Source organism: Gorilla gorilla, chromosome 1, assembly GCF_029281585.2.
Source record: "Gorilla gorilla gorilla isolate KB3781 chromosome 1, NHGRI_mGorGor1-v2.1_pri, whole genome shotgun sequence".
Lineage (NCBI taxonomy): Eukaryota > Metazoa > Chordata > Mammalia > Primates > Hominidae > Gorilla > Gorilla gorilla.
The window spans coordinates 225,648,891-225,672,539 of record NC_073224.2 but is presented as its reverse complement, the minus strand read 5'-3'; the positions used below and the strand labels follow the sequence as shown (position 1 = coordinate 225,672,539).

The following is a 23,649-nucleotide window of genomic DNA, read 5'->3' as shown; positions in this document are numbered from 1 at the left end:
CAACCAGGTTCTAGAAACTGTGTTCTGGTCTGAATTCTCAGGTGTTTTGCTTGGGCAGCAAGTCAAACGTAGATTAACTGAAAAACAGTAGGATTTAGTCTTTGTCTGCTTCTTTGATGGTGCTGAAGGTTAGAGCAGGTTACGGAGCAAAATAACCAGCTCTGATGTCATTCCCTGCTCTCTCTCATGATCTCTCTGCCCTCCTTTTCTCTGTGTTGGCTTTACTCTCTAACAGGCTCTCCCTCGTGGTGGTAAGATGATCACCAGCATCAGCAGCATCTCTTCTCACTGGCAGATCAGAGTGGTTTAGGTGAACTGACCCAAGCCCTTGGATGTAGAGAGAGGAACAAGACCTAGGCCTGGTCAACCAGTATTTCCATGCCCTTGACCACAGTGATTGGCTCAGAGATGAGCACATGACCCACGTCAGGCTAATGAGACTCAAGTCTATGAGTTTATGCCAAGTGTTAGGAAGCAGAGTTCTCTTCTGCGAGAAACAACAGACTCTCAACAAATATTTACTGAGTCAAGGGTCAATGAATGAGTGACTGATGTTGGAGTCATTTTATTGTATCAAGGTATTTGTCTTGTATTTTTGAAGCTCTGACTCTGTTCCCAACTGTAAGCTCCTTGAGGGCAGGCACCATGCCATCTCCCTTCCTATTTCCAAAGGGGGAAAAATAAATCAGTCCTTACCTATTGGTTCCTGTCCTTTTCCCATCCACAGCTCCATTTCTGTAACAAGAACCAGGCTTCTTCTTCTTTTCTATCACCTTCAATTTCTGCACATAGACTTTCTCGGTAAGAAAAGGCAGTCAACAAAATGTGTGCTTTAAATCATCTGTGTTCTCCTAGAAGTAAAGAATCTCATTGTAGTGGTGGTTGTTTTGCCTGCCAAGTACCCATTTACTATTTTTCTGATATAAAACACTGCTCTTACTTTAGGGAACCATCTCTTCTCACTGGCAGGTCACAGTTGTTTGGGTGAACTGACCCAACCCCTTGGATGCAAAGAGACAGAGAGAGGCATAAAACCTACACCTGGCCAACCAGTGTTTTCCATTACCTTGGCCACAGTGATTGGCTCAGAGATGACCATGTGACCCATGCCAGCCTATGAGACTCAAGTCTATGAGTTTATGCAAAGTGTTAGGAAACAGAGTTCTCTTTTTCTGTGGGAATAGTGAAGCTCGTAGGATGTAAGCAAGTTGCTGCTGATGCTGGTGATCATCTTACCACCAAGAGGGAGAGCCTATTAGAAAGTAAAGCCAACACAGAGAAAAGGAGGGCAGAAAAATCATGAGAGAGAGCAGGGAATGACATCAGAGCCCCTTGATCCAGCCACACCCGAAGCTAAATCTACCCCTGGACTTTCCAATTTGTGAGCCAGTAACAATCCCTTTTGCTAACTTACTCAGTTTGAGTCATTTGCAACCAAAAGGTTAATGCAGAAATCAAACTGACGATAAGAAGCCTGGAACGCATGCCTTAGCACCATTCGTGACTCACAGCATGAGCTTAAGCTCTTCCAGTCCTGCACAGACAACATGTTGGGCTACAATCATAAGAAACACCTTAGAGCAAAAGCTGGAAATATTTGGGTAGAAAAGAACATTTGTTTATCTTCCAGCTCATACACAGTGGATGTGCAATCCTAATCTCTTTTTAAAGGGCAGTTCTTTGGAACAGGATGCTGCTTAAATACCAGGTCCACACAGCTGCCAAGGGGAACATCATCCAGTTATTACTTTTCAACAGCAGTGAAGTGGATAGATGGCTCCACATTTTCTCATTGCCATAAAACAAAGCAGAAGAATATAAGCCATTTTAGCTGTAAGTGTGTGCTCAGCCCCTGGGAACAATGAGAAGGAAATAGAGGACAGGAAATGAAGCCAACATTGCCAAGCACCTACTGTCTGTTTCAGAATGAGTGATGGGTGTTTTACACCCTTTGGTTCCCTATATTTGGGATTGGAGTTCTGGGTTCAAGCCCAAGGTCTGCCACTGACTGGCTACAGGACCTTGAACAAGCCACTTATTTGCTCTGGCCTTTCACGTCAAATGGGGTAGTTCGTCTCTGTCATTATCAGAGAGCCATGCTTGGTAACTGGAGACTTTTTGAAGGCTTTTTTTTTTTTTTTGGCAGAGTCTCGCTGTGCCACCAGGCTGGAGTGCAGTGGCACAATCTCCACTGCAACCTCCATCTCCCAGGTTCAAGAGATTCTCCTGCCTCAGCCCCCTGAGTAGCTGGGACTACAGATGCACACCACCACGCCCAGCTAATTTTTGTACTTTTAGTAGAGACAGGATTTCGCCATGTTGGCCAGGCTGGTCTCGAACTCCTGACCTTAGGTTATCCGCCCGCCTCAGCCTCCCAAAGTGTTGGGATTATAGACATGAGCCACTGCACCCAGCCTGTTTGAAATCATTTTTAAAGAAAAAGTAAGGAAGCATTAGGAATGTCAGCTGATTAGAGTCCCAGGTGATGAATTTGCCAAGGAAGAGATGATCTGCTCTCGTCGCTTCATCTACAATATTTGGGCTGATGAACACAGCCTTCCCATTGCTGTTGAGCTGTGTGACAGTGCTCGTAGGAGCTCCTGCCCTGGCATCAAACAGCCAGGCTTCCCGTCCAGGCTCCAGCACTACCACACTGTGTGTCCTCCATCAAGCCTCCGTTTTCTCATCAGCAAGATGGTGAAAATACAAGGCTATTAGGAGAATCAATATAGATACTATATTTTGAGAGCTGTGCACAGTGCCAAGCACGTAGGTGCTCAATAATTGCTAGTAGTTAATATTTTGAGAGCCAAATCTGATGCTTTTATTGGAATGTGCTAGATCTGAAAATGCTAGAAGCAGGGATGGAAGGCAAGTTTCATCTGCATGGGGACCCAACTTCGGAGATCCTGTTGCTCTAGGGACCCTGAATAATGAGGCAAGTATTTTGCCTTCTTTGGGCCACCATTTCCTTAGCCATAGGTGAGGGGTAGGAAGGGAGTAAGGGAAGCGGAGTTTAGAAATAATCTGTCTCTGAGTCCCGTTCAGCATGGACTGCCTATGATTCTAAAATAATTGGAAATCTTTTTTAAAAAATTTAAATAATAAAAACAAAAAGTTTCTGGAATCAAAGAAAGAGCCCCTGACTACACAGCTTGAAATGGACCCTACAGGCAAGGAGAGGAGGGCCCAAGGCACAGGACTGAGCTGCAGTTTTGTAGTTTGCAAAGAAAGCAACCCTCTGCTTTGCTTTAGATGGCCTCCGAGGCCAGTTCTTTGGGCAGAATCCAGAAACAGGAAGAAGCTGCAGAAGAGAAGAGGCAAAGAAACAAAGAAAGGAGTTGTCTGAGAAAAGCAGCCAAGAGCAGCATACATGTCAGGGACAGTGAGGGTGCTGAGCGGCAGATACTACCCTCGTGGGTATCCTCCCTCAGTTGAGGCTCTTCCCCTCTCCCAGTTTTTCCTACCCCCAGTGGCATAGATTGCCTTTGGAGAGAGCTGACCTGGGAGAAAGAAAGTCCACTTCTGAGTTTCTAAAGCCTAGGCCAGGGCACGAGAGAGATATGAAAGCATAAGTGGTGAATATCCTCCCATCTGGAGGGAAGAAAAGAGAGTAAGAGGGAAAACAGAGAAAATGTGGATGCCAGAGCACCCTGGACCCTGCATTACCTCAAGAGACTTTGGGGGATTCCAGCCCATGGATGACCTGAGAGATGCAGGAGGATCCCCAGAGTCCCATGTGTCTGGCATGACCCAGCAGCAGGAGAAATGTCTGAGCTAGAAGTGAATAGGCCTGGGATGGCCTCACAGGGTTCCCTGTGCCAAGCATGAAGTCAGAACATAGAGTGTCCTCAGGCACCCAGAGGGCCCCATGATGGTGTGGGAGCTGTGGATGCTTCCCACGAGCCCAGGCATCTGTCACAGATGTGTTTCCTGCCATTGCACAGATCGTGCCATAGGTGGTGGCAAGAAGACGCCTTATAATTGGGGCCAAGGAGCACATAGCAGTCACATATACAGCCTGTAGACAAAAGTCAGGATGGAGAGAGAGATCTTCAGGAAATGAGGCCGGTATGTCTCATGGATGACACAAGGCCCAGTGGTGTCCAGTCCTGGCACTTGTTCATAATCACAGACATTTCATTTATACAACCCTATGATCCACTGGGTGTGGCCAAGCTGGAAACAAAGAAACTGAAATGACCACACATGGCCACAGGATTTCTCTCCTCCGGTGGTCACAGCCCAGTGGAGGAGACAGACCTCCCGAGAAGGGTGGGCATGGGGTGCCACGATAGACGTAGCAAGCAGGAACAGGGGTTGGGGTCACCATGTGAATGAGAGAGAAACAGGCACTGAAGCTGCAGGAGCCTGGGGGACAATTGTGCATGCCAGGCACCTAGAAAGCAGGAAGAGGGGAGATAGCAGATGAAAACACACACACTAATCCAGTGCCCATCTCCATAAAAAGCAGTGGCTCATGGGACAACCAAGACAGCTCCTCTGACTTCCTGCCCAAGCAACAGCATAACCAGGTGATGGGGGCAGAGGCTCTGAGGAGCCCAGGCAAGAGCTCAGCACAGCTTTGCTAAGGTTCGCCTCTGGAAGCAGCCATCTCTGGGAATTTCCCTGGTATCTGTTTGGGCAGAGACTGAAACTGAACTGAACCATTAATAGCCTGTGATCATCCTCCCAAACTCCCCCCAAACCTTAATTCTTTTGCACTAAACCAAAGATGGTTTTGTTTTAACATCTGATTCACCGGAATCAACTAAAAAATGAAAGAGCTGAACCAAAGGAGCAGAATAATCCCAGCACCTGCAGCAAACTGTTCATCCATCCAGCTCCATTCCCTGGGCAGGGCAGGTTCCCCTAAGGCGTTGTTCTATTGGGAGGAAGGCCCATTAGAGGCCAGAGCAGGGAGAGGCATGCAGTGGCATGATCCAGAGGGAAAAGGAAGAGAAAGTAACCATCCGAGTACTCCCCACTCTTGGAAGAGCCAATAGACAAAATCCAGATGAGCTTATGAGTAATGGATGTCCTACGTGCCACAGGGTGTTACAGGCAGATGCTGAGGGAGGGGTGCAGCCAACGTAAGGAGAAATGCAAATAAAGATCAGGCTTGGGGGCAGGGGTCTGATGATGCCCCCAAAACGCCAGTCAGCAGGGACTCTGACATTTAAAGAGGCACCACAACCACTTGAGCCAAATCCCTTTTCACTCAGTGTGCCCAATGTGATATTTAAACAGAAATATTGCCCTCACTGCATTTATGCCCCTCCAGCCCTTCAGAATTGGGTCTGCTGTCCAAATGGCTCATGTGTGTCCACCTTCCTGAGCCAAAGTGAAAACTTCTGATAAAAACAGAAAAAGGTAAATTTGGGCTTTATGAACTCAGGATTAAATCAGGCCAGGCCTTTCTGTGAAATGTGAACCCTGTAATGCTGAGAAATTGAAAAAGCCCTTGCTTTTTGAAGCTCTGGCCTGTCTTTAATTGAACCTTTTGCATGAAATCATGAACCATGGCCGATGCCATGAAACAACTCAAGGAAGAAACCAGCAAAGCAACTGGCTTTGAACTGAGACCTGAGAACTGAGAACCGCCTACAGTCCGTAAGAGACCAGCCTGGGCCCTTGGGTTGCCCTCATCCTGTTTTAGAATCGTCTCTTTTCTTTGAAAACTGGGGAAAGGGAGGAAGTGTGGTTACTGAGGATTAAGCTTGAGTCAACCTTGAGTTGGGGGTCAAGTTACCACATCATGGTTTGGGTCAGAACTGATTATTTTTGGCAAATGTACACAAAAAAAATCACATTTTTTAAGTGGATAAAAGTGCACCATAGGAAAAAATTCATTTTCGGAGACATCAGCACATTTCAGTGAGTACTGCAGCTGAATTTGAAAGAATGTGAACTTTTGAGATTACTAATATATAGGCAAATTTGTGTTAGGGAATGTACATTGAGCTCTGTTGTTCCTAATCTTTTACACAGGCCCTCTCCACCAAATTTCATAGACACATTAGAAAAAGGAAAGCCACTCACACTCCTGCTTACATAGAAGTCCCCTGCCTTTTGCCAATGAGCTTTTCTGCTCCCAGATCAACTTGATTAAGTAAGATATAATTTTCTGCTTCTCTCTCCTGGCATAGTCAACGGCTGTATAATGTCTTCGTTCTCTCCAGTGAGATGCCTGTAACTGACCTAACTTAAAGAGAAATATGTTCTGCCTCCCATCTTCAGAGGAAGAAACCCTCTGAGACCTACATGTGATTTGCCTTGTTGCCTACAAAAGTTTGCTCTTTATGGTGACAGCTAGGCTTGCTTGGGAGATTTGAACAGATACAGCTTCTTGGTGCAGCTGCCTCTGCTCTCCTAATTTGATCCTGAGCCTAACAATTACAGTTATCAAGGAGCCAGCTCTTCCAAAAGGTTTCCTGCAAATCACGTCATCATCTGTGATGTGTACAATTTGGTCTCTTGGATTATGCAATGATTCTGGGTGTTGTTTTAAAGCCTGACTTTAATAAAACGCCCGAGAAAAGAACAAATGCAAATGGGTGTTGATGTGGACTGCCCATCCTTTGGCACCAGCAGTAGAATACAGACAGTACCTACAGCAACACAATAGATAATGCATCTGCAATTACCGGGATACTTAACATGTGTTGTATAACTCATCGGAGAAAATATAGATCTTTTGTGTGTGTTTCAGATGTAGAAGGAATGAATGAATCACAGGTCATAAACTCAGGCGTGGGACAAGTATCAGATCTTTGTATTTTCTTCCAAGCAGCTTAATTTCAATCGTGACTACTCCATGCCAACAGGTAGGCAGGAAATTCCACCTCATTGATTCTCTGGGTGCCCCTGTTCCCACCCAGAGGGTCTTTCTCTAGCACCAAGGTGCTGGGAGGGCTCCCTGTCCGCCTGTAATTCCCCCAACTCCCCAGCATGTACGAGCTATGAGTCACTAGGCCACACTGGTTGCCATGGAGACACTCATCGTCCTAGTCTACTGGTCCCTCCAGGTTGAGGCTGTGGCTTCCATACCGGGCATGGAGGCTTCAGGATCTTGGTGAGGCTGGGAGGCACCTCACCCTTCCCCACTGGCATCCTCACCAACCCCCTGAGCCTGGCCAGAGAGCAGGGTGCTGCCTCCCCTAGCTGTCAGAATACTTTTTGGCTCCCAGTCCAAGGCAATAAACTTTTCTTCAAAGGCTCTCTCGCTCTTCATGTCCCTCCCAGAGTTGCTCCCTCTCCACCAAACCCATCCACCTCTGTGATTGTAAGCTTTGGCAAACCAAGGCCAGAAAGGGAGCTGTCCAGCGGGCAGCTCCAACTCTCCACCCGGCCTGGAGCCTCCCAGCTCGGAGCTTGTGGCCTACCAGAGACATGGAAAGGGCGGAAATAAAGAAAAGCAATACCCAAATAGATACAAATGTGTCCCATCCCTGCAAATGTCACAAAGTCATGCATAATTACCACGAGGGACACTTCCCCAGCTCTTTTGCTGCTCCATCACCAGCAGCCCTCTAGTGAATCCCAGCACTTCCTTCACTTTCTCTCCTAGTTCCATTCCCAAGCCAATATTTCTTTGTACATTCCAGCTGCCTTCTGAATCCCTTACTTTCTCTTCAGTGTTCCCACGCAGGTGACAGCAGGAAGAAGCATGGTCTGGTTGATCCGATGGTACATGAAGCTAATGGCCATGAGCCTCCCATGTGGTCCTGGGGCTGCACAGAATGTGCTGGTGGCCACAGGAATGCTCAGAGACCATGATGTTGAGGAAGGGGCTCGAGGGGGCTTCCAGACATGGCAGAGACACATGAGATGGAATAAAAATGCCACATATGTCAGTCAAATTGAATAGCTAAGGGAGAGCGAGGTGTTGTTTTGAAAGCGTGTATCCACGTGGCTTAAAGGCGTGTCACTCATTTTGTTTCGTTTTGTTTTTATGAGACAGAGTCTTGTTCTGTCACCTGGGCTGGAGTACAGTGGTGTGAGCTCAGCTCACTGCAACCTCCGCCTCCCAGATTCAAGCGATTCTCCTGCTTCAGCCTCCCGAGTAGCTGGGATTACAGGCATGCACTGACACGCCTGGGTAATTTTTGTATTTTTAGTAGAGACTGGGTTTCACCATGCTGGCCAGGCTGGTCTCGAACTCCTAACCTCAAGTGATCCACTCACCTCAGCCTCCCAAAGTGCTGAGATTATAGGCATGAGCCACCACACCCAACAAAGGTGTGTCACTTGTGTGCGTTTGTGTGACATCCTGGAAGCATGGAGGCAGGGTCAGGGGTCTGGAGCCAATGACCCACATTCTAGACCCGGCTTTTCCACAAAGGACCCTGTGCCCTTGAGAAAGCCCACTCCCCCGTCTCATTTCTAAAAGCAAAAGATTAGACCAATTTATCACCAGGCTCTCTTTGACTCTGAGGGTCTTTGACGCTAATTGATTTTTTAAAAATAAACAATATTTTTAAACACTATTTTATGGTGATTAAGGTACTTGCTCATTATCTAATGGCCAACCTGGATGAATTTAACCCCCCAGGCATGTCAGTCTGCCACGACTGTGCTTTCACCGTTCGACTCCATAAAACCCAGCAAACTTCATGTATATTAAAGTTTAACAGCAGCTCAAGAGTGAGAAGCTGAAAGAGATGTGAACAGTACCTAAGGGGTGTTTTATTCATGTTGATTCTCATATGTATGATAAATAGTTCCTGTGCCTGATTTCGTGATGAGAACAGGTTCTTTAAAACACCAGCAAAGGAAGCCCATAAGGAAAACAGAAATCATCTACCATAAAGAAAAAGCCAAAATATTCATATATTTCTTTGGAGACCCAGCAAGTTCTGGAGAGAGCCAGACATTTGCACCTTGGCTAGACGTATTTAACACCAGTGATCTACTCCAAACCCCATGTGGGGCAGGATGCCAGCAAGACAGCATGGATTTTGGATAGCAGCTCACCCAGGAAGGACACTCAGGTTCAGAGCAGATGACACATGGACATATGTATCAGGGTTGTCCCATGTATATGTATGGACGTGTGTTTGAATATGTGCATGCATGCATGTATGTGTATGTAACAGAATAGAGTGTAAATGTACATATTGTACAAATGTGCAAATGTAAGCAAGCTATTCTTAGCTTGCCAGCCATACGGAATTAGCTTGCCAATTATGCAAACTGTGCTCTAATAGGTAGTTTGTGCATTAATTTCTTTTTTATCATGTAGAACATAAATTACCAACTTTTTTCTGTAAAGGGCCAGTTACTGTGTGAGGCTTTTGAACCATGAGGTGTCTGTTGCAACTACTCAGCTGGCCATTGCAGAGTAAAAGCAGACTTAGACAACACATAAACAAATGAGCATGCTTGTGTTCCGATAAAACTTTATTTATGCACACTGAAATTTGAATTTCATATAACATTTGCATGTCAAACAATATTATGATTCTTTTGATTTTTTTCAACAATTTAAAAATGCAAACACTATTCTTAGCTTGCCAGCCATACATAAACAGGTGACAGGCTGGATTTGGCCAAGGGCCACGGTTTGCCAATATTTAATTTAGAATGCATTTCCCATAGGAAAAAAAATGATTGTAAATGTTGTTTGGGTTACCAGATCAATCCACAAAAGTCAATTCAATCCATAAACAATCAAAATATGGCATATATAGCATGAATATTTATGCTAGCTACTGTTAGTGCTCTTGATAATCATGAATTTCTTTAATACTCAGTGCAATCCTATGGGGAAACAGGTTTAGAGAGTTTGAGTGACTTTCCTATCTCAGCTAAGAAGCTGAATACCTGGGATTTAAACCAAGGTCTTGGGATCTCAGAGCTGTGTTATTCACAGCAAAAGAACCCCACTTGCTCATAAATTAGGGGGATGATACCTGGTACCTAGGGAATCCTCAATGGATCTCCGCTACCAGCATTGTCGTCATTATGACTAAGTGTACTACTTCAACTCTACTAAATCAACATTTATGATACCATTTCCTAAACCTGGGTCTCAACCTGGGATGCCCCCACATTTTTCCCTTCCCTGGCTTTGAAGCCCTCCTCATTGTCATTTAGCAAGATAGAAAGGGAATTCTCCTAAGTAGGTAAGATTGACTCTTTAATTTTACACATTTTTGCCTCTGCATAAGAGCAGATGTGCCAATCATTTCCCATTTGCTCCAAGGGAACAAGGGTGAAAGAGGACTCCCTTTGCAGCAGAGTCTGGGGCAGCCATATTTGGGCCTCTTTGTTGCCCATTCATGTTTCAGGGCCAGTCATGCATCAGAGGATCAAGGTGACATGCGTAGACCTGGGTTACAGCCATGTGCCAAGTCCCCCGGAGGTTTGAAATAAAACATTTCCCCATCCATCTGCATCATCAGTAATATTTTAGTAGCCATGTAAGCTACAAAGTTTGCTGAGAACAAAGAACCCTCCAGGTCATCTATAGCTGAAATTGACAAATTGAAATAGACAAAGATGTAAGTGAATATTTTTGTTCCTCCTTCCATTCTTATCTCCCTGCTCTTGACTTCAGCCATTTTCCAGTTTCATAGTGTCCATATTTTTAAACACATCCCTTGCACCGTCTCTCTGGATATCAAAAACCTCATTCCCCTGGGACCATTTTCAGACATCAAGAAACCACTTCATAGTAAGGTACAGATACTTCATTAAACATGAGGTGTTCTCCCCCGCTGCTCAATGTCCCCCTTTTGTATCCATCTTGAAAGAGATCACCTGTCACCCAGAAGCGATTCTCTCCTGGTGTAATCTGGGCAACAGGACAGGCCACCAGAGGAGATGTTATAGTGTGGAGTTCTTGCTAACATCTTTCTGACAATATCATCTGATTTGCCTATGCCTAAATTCAATCCTCCTCCTATATGTAGTTAATTAAATTATAAACTAAAATGCTTGTGGACCAGTACCTATTATTGCATAAGAAACATCCCTGAATTCAATGGATTAAAACGATGTATTATCATGTCTCATGGTTGGACTTGTTTAAGCTCATCTGGGTGGTCCTCACTTGGGGTCATTCATGAAGTCGTAGTCAGACTGCTGCTGGGCCTGGAGTCATCTAAAGACTTCCGGTCTTAGCTTAGTCTATTTGTGTTGCTGTACAAGAATATCTGAGGCTGAGTAATTTGTAAAGAATAGAGGTTTAGCCGGGTGCTGTGGCTTACGCCTGTAATCCCAGCACTTTGGGAGGCTGAGGTAGCCAGATCACAAGGTCAAGAGTTCGAGACCAGCCTGGCCAACATGGTGAAACCCCGTCTCTACTAAAAATACAAAAATTAGCCAGGCGTGGTGGCGGGCACCTGTAATCCCGACTACTTGGGAGTCTGAGGCAGGAGAATCGCTTGAACCCAGGAAGTGGGGGTTGCAGTGAGCTGAGACCATGCCATTGCACTCCAGCCTGGGCAACAGAGTGAGACCCTGTCTCCAAAAAAAAAAAAAAAAAAAAAAAAGATACAGGTTTATCTGGCCCATGGTTCTGCAGACTGAGCAAGAAACAAGAAACACAATGCCGGCATCTGCTCCTGGTGAGGGGCTCCGGCTGCTTCCACTTATGGCAGAGGGGAAGAGAAGCCAGCATGTGCAGAGATGGCAAGAGAGGAAGTAAGGAAGAAGGCAGGGAGGTTCCAGGCTCTTTTTAACAGCCAGCTCTAGTGGGAACTAATAGAGTGAGAACTCCCTCATTACCGCGAGGATGACACCAAACTCTTCATGAAGAATCTGCCCCCATGACCCAAATACCTTCTATCAGGCCCCACCTCCAACAGTGGGAATTAATTTCAGCATGAGATTTGGAGAGGACACATATCCAAACTATAGCACTTCATTCACTTGTCTGGTGCCTGGGCGGGGATAGAAGGAATAGTAGTGTCTGGTCTAGAATCCTATCTATCTATCTATCTATCTATCTATCTATCTATCTATCTATCTATCTATGTACCTACCTACCTATCTATCTTCCTCTCCACTCTATGCAGCCTCTCCATGTGGTTAGCACAGGCTTCCTCACAGTATAGCAACTCATGTCAGCCTGGCCAACATGGTGAAACTTCACCTCTACTAAAAATACAAAAATTAGCTGGGTGTGGTGGCGCACACGGGTAGTCCCAGCTACTCAAGAGGCTGAGGCAGGAGAATCGCTTGAATCTGAGAGGTGGAGGTTGCAGTGAGCCGAGATCATGCCACTGTACCCCAGCCTGGGTGACAGAGCAAGACTCCATCTCAAAAAAAAAAAAAAAAGAAAGAAAGAAAAAAAGGAAAATTATTTTCACATTTACTGAGAATCTGCCACACGCTGACCTCTAGTTCTAGTTCTTGGAACTACAAAGAACACTCCTCCTACCTTTCCACGTGATGACCTTTCATATTTTTAAAGACAGCCCCCCGACCAGTACAGTGGCTCACGCCTGTAACCCCAGCACTTTGGGAGGCCGAGGTGGGAGGATTGCTTGAGCCCAGGAGTTCAAGACCAGCCTGGCAAAACCAGGTTGGCATCGTGGCACATGCCTGTAGTCCCAACTATTTGGGGGGTTGAAGCGGGAAGATCGCCTGAGCCCAGGAGGTTGAGGTTGCAGTGGGCCATGATGGTGCCACTGCACTCTAGCCTGAGTGACAGAGCGAGACCCTGTCTCAAAAAAAAAAAAAAAAAAAAAAAATAGGCAGCTCTCCTCACTCTCCTGACTCTTCTTTTCTCCAGGCTGCGCATCCCCAATTTCTTCATCCATCTCAGGCAACATTGTCTCTCCTCTGAACAAACTCCACTTTATTCATGTCCCTCTTGCAGCTTCATTCCACGTGCAAAACAGGAAACCAATCAGCCAGAGGGAAACAGACCTCTTCCCACCCCCCATTCCAGTTATCTTTATTCTAACAATTACTGCAGTTATAACAAAATAATTGTCTTTCGGCCCCGCGCGGTGGCTCATGCCTGTAATCCCAGCACTTTGGGAGGCTGAGGCGGGCAGATTACCTGAGGTCAGGAGTTCGAGACCAGCATGACCAGCATGGTGAAATCCCGTCTCCACTAAAAATACAAAAATTAGCTGGGCATGGTGGCAGGCACCTGTAATCCCAGCTACTTGGGAGGTTGAGGCAGGAGAATCGCTTGAACCTGGGTGGCAGAGGTTGCAGTGAGCTGAGATCGCGCCATTGCACCCCAGCCTCGGTGACAAGAGCGAGTCTTCATCTAAAAAATAAATAATTGTCTTTCTCGTGCTTTCTTGTACATTACCATCCCGCTATCCAATGGAGGCATCATGTGTCTCTGAGGGGGGATTAGGATTGGGATTTGGATTCATGCAAAGAGAACGAAAGAGTCACTGTGCAACTTCTGACGTCCAGTTTCAGATGTTTTAGCCCACAGTAAATAACGATCTTGGAATGTGCACTTTGTGTGAGAGAAGAGTGTCTTGTAGATTCCAGAACACCAAGCATGTTGGATTCAGAGCATGAGGTTTTCTTGAAGCCAGTGTGGAGAGGACAGAAAAAATGAGGGAGGAGACATTCTCAGCAGTCAGGAAGAGAAAGGCTGTCCCAATAGAGGAGAAGGAAAGAGAAAGGAGAACCAGTGAATAGTGGACACACCTCCCGGGATTAGTAACAGCCAGATGAGGGTGGAGAAATGCCAGGCCTCACTGCTCATCCTTGCTGCTCAGGCATGGACCAGGGCATTGCAAGCCCTGTTGGAGACACTCCATGTTCTGTGTGGCATGACTTGGGCAGAAGGTTAAATATGATCACAGAAGATACCCAGGTGGGTGGACCAGGGGCTGCTTATGGAGCCACATGCTCTTATGACAAAAGCACCTGGGCAGCCCAGGAGAACTTGCAGAACACAGCATAGAAAAGGTGGGCTCTTATAACCAAATCCTATGGCAGGGATCACAGACTTCAGCGGCAGGTGATAGCACAGTATCCAAAGTACCCAGATGGCACCAGCTGCTCTCTGGAGCACCTAATACTGGAATCGCAGGGGCCAGGGGAAGCCAGTGATCCTGAATGGAAACCAGCAAAAACGCAGAGGACAGCAGGGAGACCACCTTCCCCCAGTGCCAGGAGGGCAGGTGGGCTTCCTTCTACCAAGACACATTCCAGGAAGAGAAAACGGGAGCAGGAAATACAGTGAAAAACTTAACACCCAAAGCAGACTGAGCTCACCCCAAAGAGCCTGCTCTAATCCGGGAGAGTCTGAGCCACCTCTGACAGGGAGGGTGTAGGTTTTATCCATCTCTGCCATCAGTGGACTGCAGCCTTCCTAAGCCAGAAAAGAACATTTGAAGAAAGCTACATTTTCTTTACACATCTCGATTTGCTTTGGATGTGTGTCTCCTCCAAATCTCATGTTGAAATGTGATCCCCGATGTTGGAGGTGGGGCCTGGTGGGAGGTGTTTTGGTCACGGGGGGCAAATTCCTCATGAATGCCTTGGTGCCCTCCCCATGGTAATGAGTGAGTTGTCACTCTGAGTTCACCTGAGTTCCGGTTGTTTAAAGAGCCTGGCACCTCCTCCTCTCTCTCTCTCTCGCTCCCTTTCTCACGATGCAATGTGCCTAATTCCCCTTCACCTTTTGCCATGAGTGGAAGCTTCCTGAGGCCTCCCCAGAAGCAGATGTCATCACCATGCTTCCTGTACAGTCTGCAGAAATGTGAGCCAATTAAACCTCTTTTCCTTATAAATTACCCAGTCTCTGGTCAGGCATGGTGGTTCATGCTTGTAATCCCAGCACGTTGGGAGGCCGAGGCAGGAGGATCACTTGAACCCAAGAATTTGAGACTTGGGCAACATGGTGAAAACTTGTCTCTACAAAAAATTAGCCAGGCATAGTGCTGTGCACCTGTAGCCCCAGCTACTCAAGAGGCTGAAGTGGGAGGATCACCTGAGCCTGGGAGGTCTAGGCTGCACCGAGCTGTGATCGCACCACTGCACTCAAGCCTGGGTGACAGAGTGAGACCCTGTCTCAATCAATGAGTCAATCAATCAGTAACCCAGCCTCAGGTATTTCTTTATAGCAACACAAAAATGGACTGACATGCATCTCAATTGCAGAGTGTAAACATCCCATCCACTACAGAGCCCAAGACTCAGCTGTGCAAATTGTCACTTATGGAAACTTCTATGAGCAGATCCAAGCAAATCTGTCTTGAGCTGAGCTTTTCCCAGTCCACCAAAGATCAAAACAGTCATAGAATGCCCTCTCCCATATACTGGAGATCCCATGAGATTACCCAAGTAAGCCAACAGGAAGCCGAAAATGTGTGTTCTCACTTCTATGCAGATTGATCACTGTATTTGCAAACCCCACCATCATTACTCTCACTAGACAATGGCACAAGAACTCGGCAGAACCCATCAGGATCACGTTGTGGGGACCAGCATTTTAACTGGGTCTTGGCTTTGGGAAGGCTCTCAGGGAGAGGGTGTAGAATGTGGGGAAGGACTAGAGGGGCTTGGAGGTTGTGGGGTTGGGATACAGTGGAAGGATGTGGTTGACAGCCTGGGTTTGGGTCCCAAATGGCTAAATGCAAAACCTTGGTTAATTTACTTTATCTTCCCAAGCCTCTCAATTTTTCTTATCTGTACAATATTTCATCATCATTATTGCCGTTCAAACCACCAGACATGTTCGACTGAACAGCAAGGGAAGCTTTGAAATGGAAACTAATATTAGCGACAAAGATTTCTATGGGAGTCTTACTATTTGCAAAATGTTTCCACGTATATTTTTTCCCTTAAAGCATTTTAGGCAGTGATTTTTCAAACTCTGCTCACTGAATCCCCAAAGGTCCCTGGAGCCTCCCCGCGGGAGAGAGGACCAAGGTAGGGAAGGTGCTGGGATGTGCTGGACTCCCATCTCTCATTTTGATTTTAATCTGAATGATGGTATGAGTTTCATTGGTTTCACGTGCTCTTTTTTCATAGAACGGATTCCCAGCTTAAGACAAAAAAAGTTGGAAACTCACTGATTCCAAGAAAGTGGTGCAAGAAGGAAGGTGGTGACTGTTGTGGGCATGACAGCCTCCCCTCTTGCTCAGAATGGTTCACCCATCCTGCTCTTTCTTTCCCCGCTGCTTGTTGACTCCCTAGGTCACAGCTCAGCTACTAGAAACAATGTCCCATCCACCCCCTCCAAAGCCCAGAGTCCAGGGTCCTCACCCTAGTTCACCAAAACCCCAGACCCGCCCTCACTCCTGATGCTTAAGTCCTGGCATGACTCAGACAGGCATTGGAGAGATGATAAAATTCACAGTCTGAGGACATTCCGGAGACTTGCTGCCTTACTTCCAAAGGGCAATGATTGTCATTATGCTAACTGCTTTCCTGGTCGAAAAACATGTGTTTTTATTATTATTATTATTATTATACTTTAAGTTTTAGGGTACATGTGCACAATGTGTAGGTTTGTTACATATGTATACATGTGCCATGTTGGTGTGCTGCACCCATTAACTTGTCTTTTAGCATTAGGTACATCTCCTAATGCTATCCCTCCTCCCTCCCCCCACCCCACAACAGTCCCCAGAGTGTAATGTTCCCCTTCCTGTGTCCACGTGTTCTCATTGTTCAATTCCCACCTATGAGTGAGAACATGCGGTGTTTGGTTTTTTTGTCCTTGCGATAGTTTGCTGAGAATGCTGGTTTCCAGTTTCATCCATGTCCCTACAAAGGACATGAACTCATCATTTTTTATGGCTGCACAGTATTCCATGGTGTATATGTGCCACATTTTCTTAATCCAGTGTATTGTTGTTGGACATTTGGGTTGGTTCCAAGTCTTTGCTATTGTGAATAGTGCTGCAATAGACATACGTGTGCATGTGTCTTTATAGCAACACGATTTATAATCCTTTGGGTATATACCCAGTAATGGGATGTCTGGGTCAGATGGTATTTCTAGTTCTAGATCCCTGAGGAATCGCCACACTGACTTCCACAGAAAAACATGTGTTTTTAGAAAGCTTAATTCCTCTCCTTTCTCCAAAATGAGAATCAAGTTATAACTGTGGCCCAGCACCTTGAGAGCTTTCCCTGTTTTTATACTTCGTAGAATCCCTAATAATACAAAAATTGCCCAGAGCATTTCACACTGAGTTATGAAGTCATTAACATTTCTGGGATAAACACAGTAACCCCAGGACAACTTATTAGACATAGAGTAGTCGGGGGAAAATGAGATACATTGAAAAGGCTCCATGTCTAGCAACTAGAGACAGAAAAATTGACCTGTTTCTAGTTAAAGGCAGCAGAAACTGCTCTCCAAATCCCACATGCAGGCAGGGTAGTCTTTTCTCAGCCAACCAACTTGGCATATTGGATATTGGTAAATTTTGAAGAATCAGCACCTTCCTGTCCCAAGGCCAGCAATCTTTCCAAACTCACGGCTCTGCATCTGCCTCAAGGTTCCCAGTATTTATGATTGTGTCGGCAACAGGATGGCTGTTCCCCCACATCACAGTCTAGCAGACCCATAAGAAATGTTATCTGGCTGCACTGTTTGCTTTTAACTTAGCCGAGGGATCCATCCCGTTTGCTCCTTGCTTGCCCCCCACCCACCCCACGTCTCCCATGTCCACCTGTCCTTCACAATTTTGCTCAGGTGTCACGTGCTTCATGGAGATTTCCAGTCTACAGTCCACAATTTCTCTCCTTTTGATAAATGACTCTGGTATATTTTACCAGACATTTTTGTTGGGAGACTTAAGCAAACAGTACCTTGATTATTCTCTAATTCTTTGACCTGTCTGCTCACATACAAGAGTCAGGGTTATAGAAGGAATCTGAGGGATTATTATCCAAACTTGCAAAGAAACATCCTTGCCTCTCTGACTGCATCCCCAGCTAATAAAGATAAGCACTCATAAAGTTTATAAATGATCTCAAAAGTTCTATTTCTTTATGAGTTTTCCTTAGCCTAAACTGTCCTGGGGTTGAGTCCTGCTCAGTACCCAGTGAAACCCTTTCTGAAAAGATGAGACCAAGGACGGAGGTGCATCCAGGCAAGAATAACCCCACTCTCCCATCCTGAATCTGCAGCAGACACTAAGGATTCACACAATGCCCTTTCCTTCTGAGGCTAGACTCAGCTTTGGAAAACTTCTCATTAAAGTTCTCCAACAGGCCATTTCCAATTGCTGTTGACACATGAATAGAAACATATATTCCATGTCCAGGGCAGTCTGTGGGAAGCAATTCAACTCCAAATGCATGTGATTCTTGAAACAACCATTAAACCTGTAGCACTGGCTGGGTGCAATGACTCACGCCTGTAATCCCAGCACTTTGGGAGGCCGAGGCAGGCAGATCGCCTGAGGTCAGGAGTTCAAGAGCAGCCTGGCCAACATGGCGAAACCCCATCTCTACTAAAAATGCAAAAATTAGCCAGGCATGGTGGCAGGTACCTGTAATTCCAGCTACTGGGGAGGCTGAGGCAGGAGAATAACTTGAACCCAGGAGGCGGAGGTTGCAGTGAGCCGAGATCGCACCGCTGCACTCCAGCCTGGGAGTCAGAGCGAGACTCCATCTCAAAAAAATAAAAAATAAAATAAAAACTGTAGCACTGTTCAAGGCTCGAGTTTTCACCTCTTATGATATCTTCCCTCTGCCCCAGACACCAGGCTGTCTTTCCCGGGGTGGGTAGCCAGTAATAAGGGTTTTAGCCCATGGAATCTTTAGCAAGTGCCTGTGCAACTCAAAATCTCTGATTCTATGAGCATTTTGAAACTCATCTATGGAGAAGGCTGTGTTCTACCTTCTCCTTTGAGCCTGGCAGAGCCAGAGCTGACCTCACTCTCCTAAGCTCCACTGACCTCCACCTCCATTTCATCCCAGCCATATCTTGAGAACCTCATCTTCATGCAACCCTACTCGTCAAACTAGATCTTGAGTTTGGGGCCTCCCTCTTCTGATTCCAGCCCCTTTCTCCCTTCTTCAAGGAACAAACTCTTTGTCCTCCCTCTCTGGGACTTCCCATTGCTTGACTGGCCACCTAGTCCATTGTCTCCTCCTCAGAGTCCATGAATGTCCTGGGCTGCCTGAAGTCTAGAACTGACCTCTTCAGTATTTCTCTCACCAGCATTACAGGTTCTATTAGCCCTTTGGCCATTTGCTGTGACAATCCCCAACCCTGAGCCACCCCTATGCCCCTTCTCCTCCCTGTGACAAGACCTTATAAATAGGCTTGCGTCTTACACTCATTGCCTGCACCAAGAAACTGCAATATCAAATTCACCAAGTTATCATAATGCAAAGAAATACACTGGACTTGGCTGGGTGCGGTGGCTCACGCCTGTAATCCCAGCACTTTGGGAGGCCAAGGCGGGTGGATCACAAGGTCAGGAGATTGAGACCATCCTGGCCAACATGGTGAAACCCCGTCTTTACTGAAAATACAAAACTTAGCTGGGCGTGGTGGCGCGTGCCTGTAATCCCAGCTCCTCGGGAGGCTGAGGCAGGAGAATCGCTTGAACCAGGGAATTGGGGGTTGCAGTAAGCCAAGATCACACCACTGCACTCCAGCCTGGCCACAGAGTGAGACTCTGTCTCAAAAAAAAAATAAAAATAAAAAATAAATTTAAAAAAGAAACACACAGGACTGCAGCTTGCATGCCACGGAAAACTGACGGCTGCTCTTCCCTGTTCCACATGTCTGAAATGCTTCAGCCTGGACTTTAACCTTCCCTAATTTGTCTATCACAATGTCAACAGTGATCATCTGTGGCCATACGGAACTCAAACATCAACTGAAAATAAGGAGAGCCGGTTTTCCCATTGTGGGACCAAATCAGGAACCCAGATCACCAAGGCAACTTGTTGAAAATAGAATAGCCTATAAATATGTGTTCAATGGAATGACCAAAAGCTCTCTGGGGCAGCCAAAGCAATCTCTTAATTAACTTGAACTAGGACTCCCTAATTACTGGAGCAGGCTAGAAAAGGCATCAGCTGTACAGGGGCTCTCCAGTTGGCTTGGGTAACATGCAGGCTAGAGCATGGTCAACCCAATCCGGGCATGAGTCACAAATAATTTGTTATTAGTAATGACCAAGGGTTCAGCACTGAGTAACGACTTCTGGTCATCCTGGCTTAAATCATTTGGAATGGATTTGAGGTAATCCATACCAAATGTCCTCTGACTCTCATTTCCCTACATTTTTATGAGTGGGGAAAGAAGGGGTCTGCCTGTGCAAGACAGCTGCTCATGTGAATGTCCCTCACCACATGTGTCTGGGGAGAATGGATGAGGTCCTGGAGGCTCTGGTACTATTTTGATTTTTCAGATCTGTGATCCACTCTTTGAGAAGAGACTAATAGTTGTCAGATGTGTATGCCTTCCAGCAAGGTTCCACTGGAGTCACAGGTGGTGGCTCTTGACATTGGGATAGGCAGGTTGAGGAGTGTTAAAGCTCAGGGCTGAGACAGCTCAGAAATGAAAAAGAGGGAAGAACATCAATTGGCCCTCCACAAAAAGTTGAAGTCGGCTGCGCGTGGTGGCTCACGCCTGTAATCCCAACACATTGGGAGGCTGAGGTGGGTGGACAACCTGAGGTCAGGAGTTCAAGACCAGCCTGGTCAACAAGGCGAAACACTGTCTCTACTAAAAATACAAAAATTACCCAGATATGGTGGTGCATGCCTGTAGTCCCAGCTACTTAGGAGGCTGAGGCAAGAGAATCACTTGAACCCAGGAGGCGGAGGTTGCAGTGAGCCGAGATCACGCCATTGCACTCCAGCCTGGGTGACACAAGCGAAACTCCGTCTCAAAAAAAAAAAAAAAAAGTTGAAGTCAGCCACTCTGGTTTCTTTCTCCCTCTTTGGTTCTCTCTTCCTTCCAGTCTCTGGCATCTCCTGGTACAATCGATGTTCACTAGACTGTGAGCTCTGAGACAGTAGAGATGGCACCTGACTTGTTCTGTGTCATAGCCCAGCACTAGCATGGTGTCTTGCATCCAGAAGGTACTCAGTAAATATTTGTTGAGTGAACATTTTGCCTATGCTGATGGATAAATATCCACAAACCTCCAGTTTACACTCCAAATAACAGTCCACAGAGCCTGAATTTTGAGAAAGTTCCTAAATCAAGATGTTTCCAATTCTCTCCAAACATCAGGGAGCCATACTCCTTCAGGACCCTGCTTAACCCATGCAGGCCACCACTATCCAGCAAAACGTTGAGCAATGATGGAAACATTCTACATCTGCTCTGTCCAATACCGTAGCCACTACCTTCATGTCACTCTTGAGCACGTGAAACGTGGCAGTGTGACTGGGGAAATGAATGCTGCATTTTAGTTCATTTTAATTTTTACAACTTTAAATTTAAATGCATTGCCATCACGGCTAGTGGGTGTGATCTTGGACAGCACAGACTTAGTCTGATGGGCACTAACCAGCTGTTTCCTAACCCATCAGGGAATCTGGCTTCCAATTTGATCCCTGCCACTCATTCTCAGTAGCCCGAGTGTGGTCATTTGAATTTCCAAGCCTCAGTTCCTACAGTTCCTGAAATGAGGATGATTATATTGCCTGTTCCCCCTACCTCGCCAGGTTGGTGGGAAGATCCTATAAGATGCTGAAAATGCTTTGGAAAGTTGGAAGAGCTGTTTGGATCTCAGTTATCAGTTTCCCCATCCTTCCCAGTTCTTGTGTTCACATTTTCACCCTTGTCTCATGATAGCACAAGGCTTAACTTCAAGGAGCAATAGAGGGAAGATGAGTATCTAGCCACCTGGTAACCTGATGGAGGCCATGCCCTCATGTTCAAGCCTTTTTTGGTTGAAAGTAATGAAAACTCATGCAAACAAACACAAATAATAAATAATAAATAGGGGTTATTATGCAGAAAGAGACATCTGGGAAATCCAAGGGCAGGCATCTTTGGGTGAGGACAAAGGTAGATTTGAAGTCCATTTGGATCACATTGAACCCTCTGCTATGCGACTTATTCATTGATGACCGGCCAAGGACCTGAGGCATCTGAACTTAGATCTTGATTTACACCCACTGCATCAAAGATATGTATCTGAGAACAATATATGGAGCAAGAAATGACGATTTTCCATCTAGACACAACTGTCTGATTACTATATTAGACAAATTACTTTTCTGTGTGCCTTGCTTCAGTTTGTTTTTCTGAAAATGGGTATGACAAAACATATCATGAAATTGTATGTTTTTCTGAAAATGGGTATGATAAAACATCTCACTAGAGGGAGTGTGTGATAGAAGAAGAATATATTAGAATGTCATCTATTTTTGTGCTATAACAACATACCCAAGACTGGGTAATTTATAAAGAATAGAAATGTATTTTCTTACAGTTGTGGAGGCTGGAAAGTCCAAGATCAAGACGCTGGCAGGTTTGGTGGCCTAGCCAGAGCTGCATTCTCCGAGGGGAGAAATGCTGTCCTCACATGGTGGAAGGTGAGAAGGACAGCCTCTTTCATAAAAGCCTTAATCCCAACCATAAGGGAGGAGCCCTATTGGCCTAACCACCTCTTAAAGACCCCTCCTCTTAATGCTGTCATCTTGGCAACACCTAAATTATGGAGAAGACACATTGAAAACATAGCAGAGGCCGTGATGCGCCAAGCAGCTGAAATGATTTTATAAGGCTACAGGAAAGAAAAGTTCTCATTTTTTTTCAAAGATATTCATCAGTAAACTGATCACTTTTGAAATTAGTCCTCCTTCTTACTTAACACCAGAATGATAGCCCAGATATTTACCATCCAGTATAACACAGCATCCACCACCATTCACAGGGACTCTTTCTACATGGAATGAGGTCCTGGGTGCCCCTTGCTGGCCAGGAATTTACCCTTTAGTTGCTCCATTAGGGGAGGTGAGTGGATGGAGAGGAGGCCCTCGGCACAGTTATTCACTAAAACTTAGAGCGTTATTTTACCATTTTAACAAGGGAAGGACTATACCAGTGCATATGGATTGAAAAGTAACCTGGCTTAAAGCATTAAGTCCCATTCCTCTATTTCCCCCAAAATGAAACTACAACATTTTACTGTCACCCTCTTGCTAAGGGGAATTGCAAATATTGCAACTGATATATGATTTCATAAAGTCAATGAAAGTGATGTAGAAGAATTACATAAGTCCCATTCCCGGCAATACACTGACAAAGGATATGGTAGAATTTGACCAGTCGTTATTGACAAAGATGTTGATAAGAAATATGCTTCAAATGAGAATGACTGCAAAATGTAATGTTGTGTCCTCAATTGGATCCTGGAGCAATATAAGGACGTTTTTGGAAGAACTGATGAAATCTAAATAAAGTCAGTAGTCTTGAGTTAGTAGTAATGTACCAATGTGAATTTCTTAGTTTTAACAAATGTAGCACGGTTCTGTGAGATACTAACATTGGGGGAGACTGGGTGAAGGGGTCTATGGAACTCTGCGTCCTCTCTCTGCAACTTTTCTGTAACTCTAAAATTGTTCTAAAGAGAATGATTGAATATCAAAGAATTAAGAGATGACTTTAGAGTGGTTCATAAGACCCCTAGATATTTTTGTAAAACTTGGCTTCCTTCGTGATATTGCAGTGTGTATCCAATGTGAAATGAAGAGGGAGTATGTTCTAGTTTGATGAAAAAA

General features: G+C 45.6%; 1 protein-coding gene and 1 long non-coding RNA gene across 2 annotated transcripts in view; one reads left to right on the top strand and one right to left on the bottom strand.

Moving 5' to 3' along the window:
• LOC134757878 (uncharacterized) overlaps nucleotides 1–1,047 on the bottom strand; it is a 30,963-nt gene extending 29,916 nt beyond the window's left edge. The window contains exons 1-2 of the long non-coding RNA XR_010132411.1: nucleotides 941–1,047; nucleotides 697–851 (exon numbers count right to left, since the gene is read on the bottom strand). This is a non-coding gene — a long non-coding RNA (uncharacterized lncRNA). The remainder of the gene's footprint in view (nucleotides 1–696; nucleotides 852–940) is intronic.
• The window catches only part of KAZN (kazrin, periplakin interacting protein), a 1,230,220-nt gene that overhangs the window by 628,935 nt on the left and 577,636 nt on the right, over nucleotides 1–23,649 (top strand). The gene's annotated exons all lie outside the window — the stretch shown is intronic.